We start from the raw sequence: 13,463 nt of genomic DNA on the forward strand, positions 1-13,463 counted from the left end.
GAGGAATTTTTCAAAGCAGATTAAAAAGCGCTGGGGTGAGTAGAAGGGAAGAGAGCCACAGAAAATGCACCATTTGGGCTTGGAAATACTCTTCAATACCTCCTGCAAGACCAGCAGGACTGGGACTGGGACAGGGAGCAAAGTCTGTCTGTCTTTTGGGCTTTTCTACTGATGTGGGTTTTTTTTGAGTAGGCAAAAGGATCCTTTCATTGGTACCAGTGATTTCAACTGGAATGCAGTTCAGATGACTTCTTAATGGAGCCCTTGAATTCAGGCTATTATTTTCCCCTTTTTTGAGAAGCAGTTTTCAGTAACAATGAGATGTGAAATATGTGCAATTATTTACCCATTGGATACAATCATGTTCCCACCGAAAGTCAGTTGGAGCTTTGACATTGACATCCCCTGGGTGTAAAAGCCAAGCTTGTGTTTGTCAAAGCATACCTTTCAGTGCCAGAATGGCTTTGTTCTTCTTCTTCTTTTCTTCCTCTTATTTAGTTTTTCTTCTTTAACAATAAAGATGTTTTGTTCTGTAGTGCACATCTTAATCTGCTTGGGAAACTGAAGGGAGTGTTTGCAGGCCTGCTTTTGCAAAGCACAGCACAGCAGGCAGCAACGGTGCTTTGAGCAGAACTGGGGCCGTAGTGAGTGTGTTTACAGCATCCTACATGAAGCACTTCACCCTGTGATACCGGGGCTGGTGTTCTGACCATCCACTACGTGTTATGTCAGCATACCCAGCACAGCTCCTTTCCCTGAGGTCAGCTCTGGAGCAGGAGTTCAGGAAGCCTGAGAAGGCAGCTTGGGAGCCCAGTAGGAAGCTTTCATAGTAAGAGGGAATATTGGTCTGTAGGATGAACTGTGAAAGGCTAGGATGTACCTCCCCTAAAAGGGGTCTTGTGTGTCCCTTTTCCAGCCACATGCACCTCTTCAGGAGCATTGAAATCGCTGAGACTGAATGCGTGGCCACCTCGGATGCATCCCTCCGAGAGGAGGCAGGACGTGAGGAGGGAACAATGGCCCTTCCCTCTGAAATCCCAGTGGCAGTGCATCTCCTAATCAGACATCAAAAGGAACACGCTTGTTTCTCCCCAGAGCGGCCACTGCCATCAGCAGCACTTCAGTCAGAGGCTGAGCTGCTTTCAAGTTGAACATTTTCATACAAGACCAAACAGAGAGCTGTTTATTTGCTCTCAGCTCAGTGTCTTCTGTAAGAGCAGAACTTTAAAGGCAGCCATTTGCTTTGAAAGCTCTGCAGCTGAGCTGGAGGGAGTAGGAGGGAGGGAGTTAGAGCCTTTGCTTTGTAAATTATCAGAGGGATATTTGCTATCTTAATAACATAAAATCTGCTTTTGCTGACTAACTCCCTGCTTCCCCCTCTTCCTAGAACAAAATTATCTAGCTGCCTTTAAGCTGCAGCTTCAGCATAGAAGCCACCATGCAGGGCTCCACTGCTGTCAGAGGCACCCTGACTCCTGCATACTGCAAGGACCTCAGGAATGGAAAGAAAGGATCCAGTGAGCAAGTGATACTCCTGCCTTGTCTGAGAATCAAGCACATAGACCCCATGCTAGACAAACAGTTTTGAGAGCAGCTGTTTTGATGACCAGGGCTGCATTGTGGAAGGGGTGTGAAAATGAGCAGAGAGATAGCTGTCAGGAAAGTGGAATGAAGGGAAGGCTGAAATGATGTGAAATAATGATTCTGTGCTTGGGAAATTAAAGCCTCATTATGTTGAAACTTAGTCTCTGAGTTAGCAGTCACATCTCCTGGGCCCAGTATCTGATTAGAGTAAACAGAACTGCTGAATGGTTAAAAGGTAGCCCCCTGCTAGTGGTTGTTTACATCTTGAGGCTGATGTCAAACTGCAGAAGTTCCTCTGTGCTGAATCTAGCCCCTACTGTCCTGTCTGTCTGTGCCAATTTGTCCTGAGCCACAGCACAGTGCAGGACATTAGAGGTGGAAAGAAACCTCCAGAGACCATCCAGTCCAACCCCCTGCCAGAGCAGCATCACCCAGGGGAGTCCACACAGGAATGCATCCAGCTGGGGTTGGAAAGGCTCCAGAGAAGGAGACTCCACAACCTCTCTGGGCAGCCTGCTCCAGAGCTCCAACACCCTCACACGAAAGAAGTTTCTCCTCATGGTGAGCTGAAACCTTCTTTGTTCGTCTCCATTGCTCCTTGGCTTATTGCTGTGCACCACCCAAAAGAGCTTGGCCCCCTCCACTTGACCCCCAGCCCTCAGCTCTTGATAGACATTGATCAGATCCCTCTCAGCCTCCTCTTCTCCAGACTCAACAGCCCCAGGGCTCTCAGTCTCTCTTCCCAGGGGAGATGCTCAAGTCCCCTAAGCATCCTCCTGGCTCTCCCTTGGCCTCTCTCCAGCAGGTCTCTGTCTCTCTTGAACTGAGGAGCCCAGAACTGGACCCAGGATTGCAGGAGTGGTCTGAGCAGGGCAGAGCAGAGGGGGAGAAGAACCTCCCCAGCCCTGCTGGCCACACTTTGCTTGCTGCAACCCAGGATAAATCTGAACTCATGGTAAACAAGTGAATGAGAATTGCACCAGCAGGGCGGTGGTAAGAGTTGATCCTCAGGTACACTTCTCCCCTTTCTGTCACAGTCCTGCTGTTCTTCTTTTCAGGCCACAGCAGCTGTAAGAGCAGCAGGCAGAGGCTGGGTGTATTTGGTATGGTTTTGCCTTTGTATCCCCTTGTCTCTCAGCAGTAATTAGAGGGCCACTAAACCAAGGGAGAAGGAATGAAGTGGCCTTGATCTGCTTGCCCCTGGCCCAGTAAAGCAACCTCACTGTCTGCTAAACTGCTAAGGGCAAAGCAGCAGCCCCAGGGCTCGAGCCCTGGCAGAGCCTTTTGGGTTTGCAGTCTATTGAGCACGATGTTAATTACTCCTTGCACTGCTGTAGCATCACTCCTAGCAAACAGCTGTTTGCTTCCCTGAGCTTACTCAGGAGCTGCTTTTGTCTGTTCTGCTTACCATCAGTTCTGACCTGCTGATGGCAGAAAGTGAGGCAAAAGGAGGAGGAGGAAGAGAGGGAGGATAATCAGCTGCTCTTACATGGCACGTCTATTACAGCAATTCATTTCATTTGCCACGGCCCTGCTGCCGGTGATAGATGCATGTTCCTGGCACAATTATGAGGTGTTCCTTGAACTTCTCAGCAATAAAACTGTCAAGAGGTTGCAATAAGCACAAGCACAAATGTGAGCCTGCCCCTTAAAAAAAAAACAAAAGGGTGAAATAGCTCAGAAAGATGATTTTAATACACGGTAATATTTTTCAGAGGTGCACTTTTGGATCCATTAACATTTCATTGTTAATACCAAAAGTGGCTGTTGTTTCTGCTCTACCCTCAGAGATGTAACTCCTTTTTTTTTCCCCCATCCCACACAGTTATTTACCTGACTGACACATTTCAAATACAGTGCCTTGGAAGTTAGAGTAATGATGCTGCCTTAGCACAAAGCCAGTGTGTGACTCCACTGGTGCAAGTGGAAATCAGAGCACCTCTACTCAGCTCTGGTGAGACCCCACCTGGAGTACTGCCTCCAGTTCTGGAGCCCCTATTACAAGAGGGATCTGGTGGTCCAGAGAAGGGCCACGAGGATGATCAGAGGGCTGGAGCACCTCTCCTGTGAGGACAGACTGAAGGAGTTGGGGCTGTTCAGTCTGGAGAAGAAAAGGCTCCAAGGTGACCTCATTGTGGCCTTCCAGTATCTGAAGGGGGCTCCAAGAAGGCTGGGGAGGGACTGCTCAGGATCTCAGGTAGTGATAGGACTAGGGGGAATGGAATGAAGCTGGAGGTGGGGAGATTCAGGCTGGAGGTGAGGAGGAAGTTCTTCCCCATGAGAGTGGTGAAGCCCTGGAATGGGTTGTCCAGGGAGGTGGTTGGGGCCCCATCCCTGGAGGTGTTTAAGCCCAGGCTGGCTGAGGCTCTGGCCAGGCTGATGTAGTGTGGGGTGTCCCTGCCCATGGCAGGGGTGTTGGAACTAGATGATCCTTGTGGTCCCTTCCAACCCTGACTGATACTACTACTATGATACTACAGTTCTCTCCCTTTCAAAATGCTTGCTAACATCCAAAGCAGGCTAACTCAAGGAGGCAAGTAGCCCAAGGGCAGATAAATTACTCCAAAGGAAAACACAGCAACTTGGAAAGCAGAGGCACTTTCAGGAGAGGGAAGGGTGTCCTTGATTGTGTTCTGAAGATCTGTGTAATGATAAAGGACAAGTAGAGGAAACCCCCAACCAAAGAAAGTGGAGCAGGTGAGCAAAAAGCCAAGGCACAAGCCAGAACTGGGTCTGTAGTTACAGAGAAGGCACTTTGGGCTAAAAAAGCTGAATTAAAAGAAACCCAAAATGCACAGAGGATTATCTCACACTGACAGGTTCAGTTTAAGGCCAAGCAAATACAATAATCACCAGTGGAAACAGTGTGAGAGGAGAGAGGTCAGGGGGTTGTGGTAAAAAGCATTCACTGTCCAGTACTGAAAGAGGAATGAAACACATGCATTGAAAACCACCCCTCCTTTAGTTGCCAACTACTGCAGGAGGAGCTAGGTCTAATTGAGATGGTTACCACTGTAAGACAAGCTAGGTCTAATTGAGATGGTTACCACTGTAAGACAAGTTAGGTCTGATTAAGATGGTTACCACTGTAAGACAAGCTAGGTCTGACTAAGGTGGTTACCACTGTAAGACAAGCTAGGGCTAATTAAGATGGTTACCACTGTAAGACAAGCTAGGTCTGATTAAGGCGGTTATCACTGTAAGACAAGCTAGGTCTGATTAAGATGGTTACCACTGTAAGAAAAGCTAGGTCTGACTAAGGTGGTTACCACTTTAAGACAAGCTAGGTCTGACTAAGGTGGTTACCACTGTAAGAAAAGCTAGGTCTGACTAAGGTGGTTACCACTGTAAGACAAGCTAGGGCTAATTAAGGTGGTTACCACTGTAAGACAAGCTGGGGCTAATTAAGGTGGTTACCACTGTAAGACAAGCTAGGGCTAATTAAGGTGGTTACCACTGTAAGACAAGCTAGGGCTAATTAAGGTGGTTACCACTGTAAGACAAGCTAGGTCTGACTAAGGTGGTTACCTCTCTAAGACAAGTTGTTTCTAATGAAGTTGGTTACCACTAACTGGGGTGGGTTTGAGAAGCAGTAAAAGGTGAAGCCTTCCACAGTGACTTATGATGAGTGCTCTGGGCCAGCAGGGCAGGAGCCTGTGGCTCAGGATTTCTCCAGGTGTGCTGTGCAGCTGCAGGTTTTGCCCTTTAGCTTCCAGAGTGCAAGCCATAAGCCAGGCCATGTGTGCAGAGTGCTTGTACCATGCTGAAACACAGACACTGCTGGGAGAAGCTCTGGCTTGAACTGAGATAAGTTCAGGGAATTCAGCAGTAGATAAACGGTTGACTTCTTAGGAATGTTTTTGTCCTGTTTCAATCTCCTTGGCACTGAGAGTACTTTCCAGTAACTCATAGTTCAGCCTGGCATGAAAAATAGACAGATGGCTAAAAAACTAAGGACAAAATATCAGGACCATGGTTCAGAAGAGCTGGCTCTGCATCTCCCTTTACACAAATCATTCTTCTGTGACCTTGCCCAGTACCAAAATTCCAAAGGCATTTTCCTGGGTTTGTGTGCACAGAGTGATGCTGAACTAAAATGGGCAAATATTGAATGGCTATTTCTGCATGGAATTCCTGTGGAGGCTAAGCACTTCAAATTGCACATGTAATACATAGGAAAGTGAAGGTCACAGGTTTAGAATGAGGTGTGCAGTTGCAATGTTGCTTTCAAAAGCTTGTGGTCAGCAATGGTACTTGTGAAAGGGTATAAAGCAGTGCTGTGTGATTTGTTCAGGCTATGGAATGACAGTGCAGACCTAATTGTGGCCTTCCAGGATCTGAAGGGGGCTACAAGAAAGCTGGGGAGGGACTTTTGAGAGTGTCAGGGAGTGATAGGACTGGGGGGGGGGAGGGATGGAGCAAAACCAGAAAGTGGTAGACACAGACTGGATGTCAGGAAGAGGGTGGTGAGAGACTGGCACAGGTTGCCCAGGGAGGTGGTGGAAGCCTTATCCCTGGAGGTGTTTGCAGCCAGGCTGGATGTGGCTGTGAGCAACCTGCTGTAGTGTGAGGTGTCCCTGCCCATGGCAGGGGCGTTGGAACTGGATGATCCTTGAGGTCCCTTCCAGCCCTGACAATTCTCTGGTTCTAGGTCTACTGCTTCCTTCCTACGTTCAAGAGGGGATTGGATGTGGCACTTGGTGCCATGGTCTAGTCATGAGGTCTGTGGTGACAGGTTGGACTCGATGATCCTCGAGGTCTCTTCCAACCTTAGTGATACTGTGATACTGTGATACGTACACTGACCTTGCAGCTTCTGCTAGCCAGATACAGACCTGAGAGAGCACAAAGGCACAAAGTGCCAACTCTGCTGCATTTGAGCACCTAAGTAAATAAGGAGGACTGACTCCACAAACTCCAGCAAGGTAAGTACAGATGGGTGGGTGAACTCCAGTAAACAGAGCTGGCTCACTTCCATCAGGGCAAGAACAAGTCTCTCTTCCTCACAAGCAAGCACTCAACTGTCTCTGCACTGTGCTAGCAGCCTCCAGTTTGTATCAGAGCTGGTGACAGAAGAATGGGAGCCAACAGTCTGAAAGCACAGCAGGGCTGGGACTTCCTTGTGTCCTGGCAGCAATGCATTATCCAGTCCTGCTTCAGCAACGCTGGAGAGATCTGAATAGGTGAGACAGAGTGGTGCAGTGCACTGCTTCCAAAGAGTCTGAGTCCCACAGTGGGTGTCAGGCTTGTTAAGTTTAGTTGTCTACTAGATAGATGTCTGCATCTGAGCTGCTTGTCAAGGATCCCTTAGTGAATATGGAGGTTGGGGAAAAAAAAACCCACAATAAATCACATCATAAAATATTCAACTAATGCAGGAAGGTGGATAGAAGAAGGGAATATAATGAATTTCAGCAGCAGGGTGAGATATTCTCAGTGCATAGGAGATTGCAAGGCACAGACTGAAGTGAGTGATGAACTGCTTGGGAAAAACTGACTCCACTGGCTGTAAGTTGAAGTAGTAATTGAAGCCCAGCTTAGGGAACTGGGCAGAGCTTGCATGTAAAAAAAGTGGTTACCAGCAGAACAAAAGAGTCTCAGCAAGGATTTTTCTACCCCATTCCCCCTCCCTCCCCCCCTTTTTTTTTCCTTTTCCTTTTTTTCCACCATTTTTCATTTTTTTTTCCTCTTCTTTTGTATTTTTCTCTTTTCCTTTCTTTCTTTATTCTATTTTTCTTTATTGTCTTTTCTTTATTCTCTTTTTTTCCCCTTTTCCTCTTTTTCCCTTTTCCTCTTTTTCCTTTTTCCTGTCTTTCCCTTTTCCTATTTTCCTTTTCCCATTTTTCTTTCCCCTTTTATTTCCCTTTTCCCTCTGTCACTTGTGTTAGGTGGGAAACAACATATCCTGATCGAAACATGTTTGTGGGTAGGCACTGTCTGTTCTGACAGGTGACACTCCTCTAATAGCAGGTAATTGCTGCAAAGCTGATGAACTGATTCTTTCTTATGTGCTGATCTAAACCCAGATATCACTATGGGTTTTCCCCCCACCCCCCATGTGGGATATTAGCTTCTATTCACTTAATTAGCATTTAGGGTTTGACTGCTCCCTGGTGACACTACTCAGGAACAGAGATGGAGTAGTGCTTTTGGCTAAACACAGCAGAGCTCCTCACTGCTCCAAGGGAAGAGAGGGAAGGTGCAGCCTCTGAGCAAGGCTCCAGTTTGGTTTATTCATGACTGATATAGTTTTTTCCTGACTCTTTGATGCCATGGCAGGGGAGATGTTCTCTGGTGGAAAAAAAATCCTTTGTATTGTCTGGCTCTTTTCACTTTGTAATGTCTTACATCATGAAAACAGATCTAAGCACAGTGTTGTGGCAAACAGAAGGTGGTGCAGCGAATTTCTTCTCAGTGAAGGCAGCTGGCAATCTGTAGAACAAAAAGTGCTGATGGCTGAGCATCTGTCTGGAGTTGAGCTGAGCTGAGGCACTGGACTGAACTGGATTAACATAGCACTTTAATCTGGGACAAGAAAAAAGCACCAGACAACTGAGTACTCAGTGAGACAGTGAGAGAGAAGTATGGAACTGTAGCAGCAGAGTGCACAGCTTCAGTCATCTGGAAATTCTTGACAGAGATGAACTCCTTCCTCTGACCAAGCAGGAAGCAACTTCAGGCTTCATAGCTCCTACACACATTCCAAACTCTTATTAGAAACATAGTAGGCAAATGACAGAACAGAAATGAAGGAATTGATTAAAATGATCACTGCCTGCTACTGGGCATCAGGAGATTGAAGGTGGCAGCAGACAATGCTGATGCCTACTTAGGCAGGCAGAGTATTGCCCATTAGTAAGTCTAGCTTTGGTCATGAGGATGGTTAAAGAAGTCTTGGGTTTAAAAAAGTGATTTCTGGCCTTCTGGAGGATAATGAAAGCAACAGCATTAGGTAGTGTGATCCTACTAAATGCAGGCCTTGCAAGACAAACTCAATGATTACTCTCTTGATAGAACTGAGCCATCACTGGATTGATTCAGGGCAGCAGCTATCATTTATTGGGATTTTAATAGAGGATCTGACAGGAGCTGTCAAAAATTAGCTCAGATTGCTGAGGGAACAAACATGTTCACATGGACTCGAGTTAGCTGAAGAACTATCAACAGCAGATAATGAGAAGTGGCCATCTGTAAGGCCTGGGTGAGCTATCCAGTCAGTGCCCGGGTGAGCTATCCAGTCAGTGCCTGGGTGAGCTATCCAGTCAGTGCCTGGGTGAGCTATCCAGCCAGTGCCTGGGTTTGCTCAGGTTTTAATATCTTCTTAAATAATTTCTCAGGAAGGAAGGGGAAAAAAAAACAACCCACAGCAGCCTCTTAATGAAATTTACAGTGAGGGACTTGTCAACAGCAGCAAGGCTGGGCAAAATTTATGAGGCCCTGCCTAAAGAATGGAATAATGGGCAGGAAATAAGATTCCACCTCTAAATGCAGGCTAATTCTCCTAAGAAGAATTGTTCACAAACTCAGTGGAATGGAGAAACCTCAACAGCAGTGCTGAAAATAGTCCAGAGGATTCAGCAGAGCAAAGTGAGTACAGGTCTGCAACGAATTACATTAGCAAAGCAAGGCAGTGCCATTAGGAGATAGAACAGAATAGAACAGAACAGAACTAACCAGGTTGGAAAAGACCTTGGAGATCATCGAGTCCAACCTATCACCCAACACCATCTCATCAACTAAACCATGGCACCAAGTGCCTCCTCCAGTCTCCTCTTAAACACCTCCAGTGATGGTGACTCCACCACCTCCCTGGGCAGCACATTCCAATGGCCAATCTCCCTTGTTGGGAAGAATTTCTACCTGACATGCAGCCTAAACCTCCTGGAAGGGACCTCCAAAGCCCATCCAGTACAAGCCCCCTGGCCAGAGCAGGATCACCTAGAGCAGATCACACAGGAACACATCCAGATGGGTCTTGAATATCTCCAGAAAGGGAGATGATATCCATGGCTCTCTTTGGACCTGTACAACCCTTTTGCCTCTTTTGACAAGGAGTTTCACAAACCTCCCACATGCTGCCTGAACAGGGATCATTTCTGTGTTCTCTGCACCTGCCTCCTGCTAACCTCTCTGGGTGGCCCTTGAGTCTTGGTTGGAAAAGGCATAATCCTCCCCACCCTAACCCATTCACAGCTTGGTGAGACACTGGAACAAGATGAGGCTGCAGTGCACACTGGTACTGAGGTATGATCTTTGTCTAGCAAGCTGGCCTGGCTGCAGCTGGAGCTGCTGTTTTCATTTGCAGAAAGACTGCCAGAAACAAGGAAGAATTCAAGATGAGAGCTAAACCAGGGTTTAGGAAGAGGTTGCTGGGTTGTTGTAAATAGGTGTCTGGACTTGTTGATAAAACAAAGTGCTGGGCAAAGAGATGATGAAAACAGAAAGTGTCTGTATGTAAATGGACACTGGATAGGTGTAAGGGAACTCAGTGAAAGAGCATTGACTGAGGCAATCCATGAGTAACATAAACACAGTAAAGGAGAGGAAGCTTCTAGGATTATAGCTAAAGCCAAGAGGACTCCTAGTGTGTCTATAAGAAGACTCTTTGCAATGTCACCTTGGATTATTTGGATCCTGTATGTGTTTAAGGTTTGGATTCCTACCCCAGCTATGATAACATGTGCCTTTAGAGGCAGCAGGAAGGGAAAGGAAGAGGTGCCATGGATCAGTTGTCACAAGTGCCCTAGAAGGGACAGGGTGAATCCTTCAGTCTGAGTAATAAGAGATGAAGTTAGGAAAAAGAATGCCAGCTCCAGATGAGTTCTTACAGGTCCCCTCTCTGCGCTTCCACAGAGTGTGCAGCCTGGAAAACATGACAAAGGCTGGATTGAAGTCAAGAGTGGGGCAGATTTACTGCCCTGCTGTGCCTTGATAATTCTCCAGCTGCTGTCACTTTCTGTCTTTAGCAGAGGTTTGAAGAACACCTAGCTAAAAGGTGTGTAGATTGATATGTGCCACTGGCAATGCATTGTAGCTCCCAGCCACTCCCAGTCACAAAGACCTTGCTGTTCCCACTGGATGCTTGCAAGAAGAATAGGAAATGGGAGTGTTTGGGCTTGCTGTACCCCTGCCAGGGGCTGGCAGCTGCCTATCACCCATCTTAGCACAGTGACTGTCAGAAGGGAATAGAATAGAATAGAATAGAATAGAATAGAATAGAATAGAATAGAATAGACCAGACCAGACCAGACCAGACCAGACCAGACCAGACCAGACCAGACCAGACCAGACCAGGTTGGAAGAGTAACCATTTGCAAGGAAATATAAAGCATGTAATTCTAATTTATTCCTGTCTTGAGCTATTTTCCTGGGGACTGCAGCTATGCCTTGGAAAACTCTTACAAGACTTCTTTGCAGTGAGGGTACCAGAGCCCTGGAGCAGGCTGCCCAGAGAGGTTGTGGAGTCTCCTTCTGTGGAGCCTTTCCAACCCCAGCTGGATGCATTCCTGTGTGGACTCCCCTGGGTGATGCTACTCTAGCAGTGGATGATCTCTGGAGGTCCCTTCCAACCTCCAACATTCTGTGACTGATTTCTGATCCCCAGACACTCCCAGAAACAAATGACAGCCGTGCTCAGAAACTCACCCCGTTGGTAACTGAAAGCACTTTGGTCTTGTTAGAAAATGAGCTTTTGATGCCTAGATAACTCCAGAGTCACATCACAGAGCTGCCCTCTGAACGCGTGCAGGAGAGGCCGCGCCTGCTGCCTGTTACATAACAGAGCCATTAAATGCAGATTATCTTTCCAAGGAGAGGCAGAGATTAATGACTCAAATGAAAATGAAGAATTAAATGAGCCTGATCAGACACACTTACAAAATTAGCCAGCAAAGATTTCTATAGAAAGGAAAAAATATTAGCAGTAGATTGCTGGAACCCAATTTGGAGCAGAGTCAGCAGCGCATCCAAACAAACATCCTCCCATCAGAGTGTTCTTACTGGAGTCTGAGCTTGTCTTTTGCCTGTCAAATTCATAATGCAAAGCTTATCCCACACACAGGACCTTAGGCAAGAAAAAGGGTGAGTGCTTTCTCCTAGATGGAGAACTGAGACTCAGACTGCTGGGCTCTGAGCCTGCACTGGCTCTGTCTCCAGAGGGTCCTGGGTACTGCAGTGGGAGCTCCGTGAGATTTCAGGAGTCTTCCCTTTCAGTCAGGCCAGATCAGTTATAAATGAAAGCCACTGATCTGCTCTCTGTCTTTAGGCAAATCATTTATCCTTAGCAGAGCACAAGCCATTTAGTCTTTGCATAGTAATCCTTTGCCCTCAAGGGATATTGCTAGGCCTGAGTGTTGAAGAATGGGAGCGTTTCAAAGAGCCTTTAGTAGAAGCTGTGAGTGAAAAGCTGTGTTGTTTTTACCTACTATAAGGTGCAAGTAGGTGGTAACTTACTGTTTGCACCCCCACTGCTTTATTCCTGCATGGGTCTGCGAGCAGATGTGCTCCTGTGTTGGCAGGGCTGCACTAATACAGTTGTTTCCCAGCCATGACTAATATTGACCCTGGAACAGAAATTCAGCACCTCCACAACCTCTTTATGTTCAAAGCATCATAGAATGGTCTGGGCCAGAAGGGTCATGCAGTCCCAGCCTCCCTGCAGTCAGCAGGGACATCCCCAACTAGATCAGGTAACCCAGAGCCTTGCTGAGCCTCACCTTGAATATCTCCAGGGAAGGAGCCTCAAGCACCTCCCTGGGCAACCTGTTCCAGTGTTCCACCACCCTCATGGTGCAGAGCTTGTTCCTCACATCCAGTCTAAATCTCTCTGCTCTAGTTTGAAGCCGCTGTCCTTGGTCCTGGCCCCGCAGGCCTTGACAAACAGTCTCTCTCCATCTTTCCTGTAGCCCCCTTCAGGTACTGCCAGGCTGCTGTTAGGTCTCCCTGGAGCCTTCTCTTCTCCAGGCTGAACACCCCCAGCTCCCTCAGCCTAGCCTCATAGCAGAGCTGCTGCAACCCCCCGAGCATTTTTGTGTGCCTCCTCTAGACCCTCTCCAGCAGGGCCATGTTCTTCCTATATTGAGGGCTCCAGAGCTGCACACAGCACTCCAGGTGAGGTCTCTCTCTAAAGGAGAATAAAAAAAATGTTTCTATTAACATATGAATGGCAAAAGAAGAGGCAAGGACAACCTCCACTCTTTACTGGATGCAGCGGGGAATATAGTAATGAAAGATGAGGAAAAAGCAGAGGTACTTAATACCTTCTTTGTCTCAATCTTCAACAGTGGGACAGGTGCCCTTCAGGACAACTGGCCTCCTGAACTGGCAGATGGAGCCAGGGACCAGTATAGTTCCCCTGTAATCCAGGAGGAAGCAGTAAGGGACCTGCTGAGACACTTGGATCCTCATAAGTCCATGGGACCAGATGGGATCCATCTAGGTGATGATTCTCCAGAGCAGAGCAAAGTGTCAGAATCACCTCTCTGGCTCTGTTTGCCACACATCTTTGGATGCAGCCCAGAATGCCACTGGCCTTCTATGCTGCAAGCTCACACTGCCTGCTCATGTCCAGCTTCTCATCCAGCAGCACCCCCAGGTCCTTCTCCTCAGGGCTGCTTTCTATCCCCTCCTCCCCCAGCCAGTGTTGACAGTGAGGATTGTTCCAGCCCCGGTGCAGGACCCTGCCCTTGCTCTGAATGAACTTTCTCCATGCAAAATGTTCTGCAAAGGAAACACTTCCTGTGCAAGAGGGACAGACCTTGTCTCTGGAGTGTTTCATGGCATGCCAAGAGTTCTGATGCACATCTGCCAATACAGGGCAGTACTGTGGCCCACAGCCTGGCCTGAAGCAGTTGCATGTCTACCACCCCCGTGTAAGCAGC

Source organism: Melanerpes formicivorus, unplaced genomic scaffold, assembly GCF_026170545.1.
Source record: "Melanerpes formicivorus ecotype bairdi unplaced genomic scaffold, bMelFor1.0.p_v2 SCAF_3, whole genome shotgun sequence".
In the NCBI taxonomy this organism is placed as follows: Eukaryota; Metazoa; Chordata; class Aves; order Piciformes; family Picidae; genus Melanerpes; species Melanerpes formicivorus.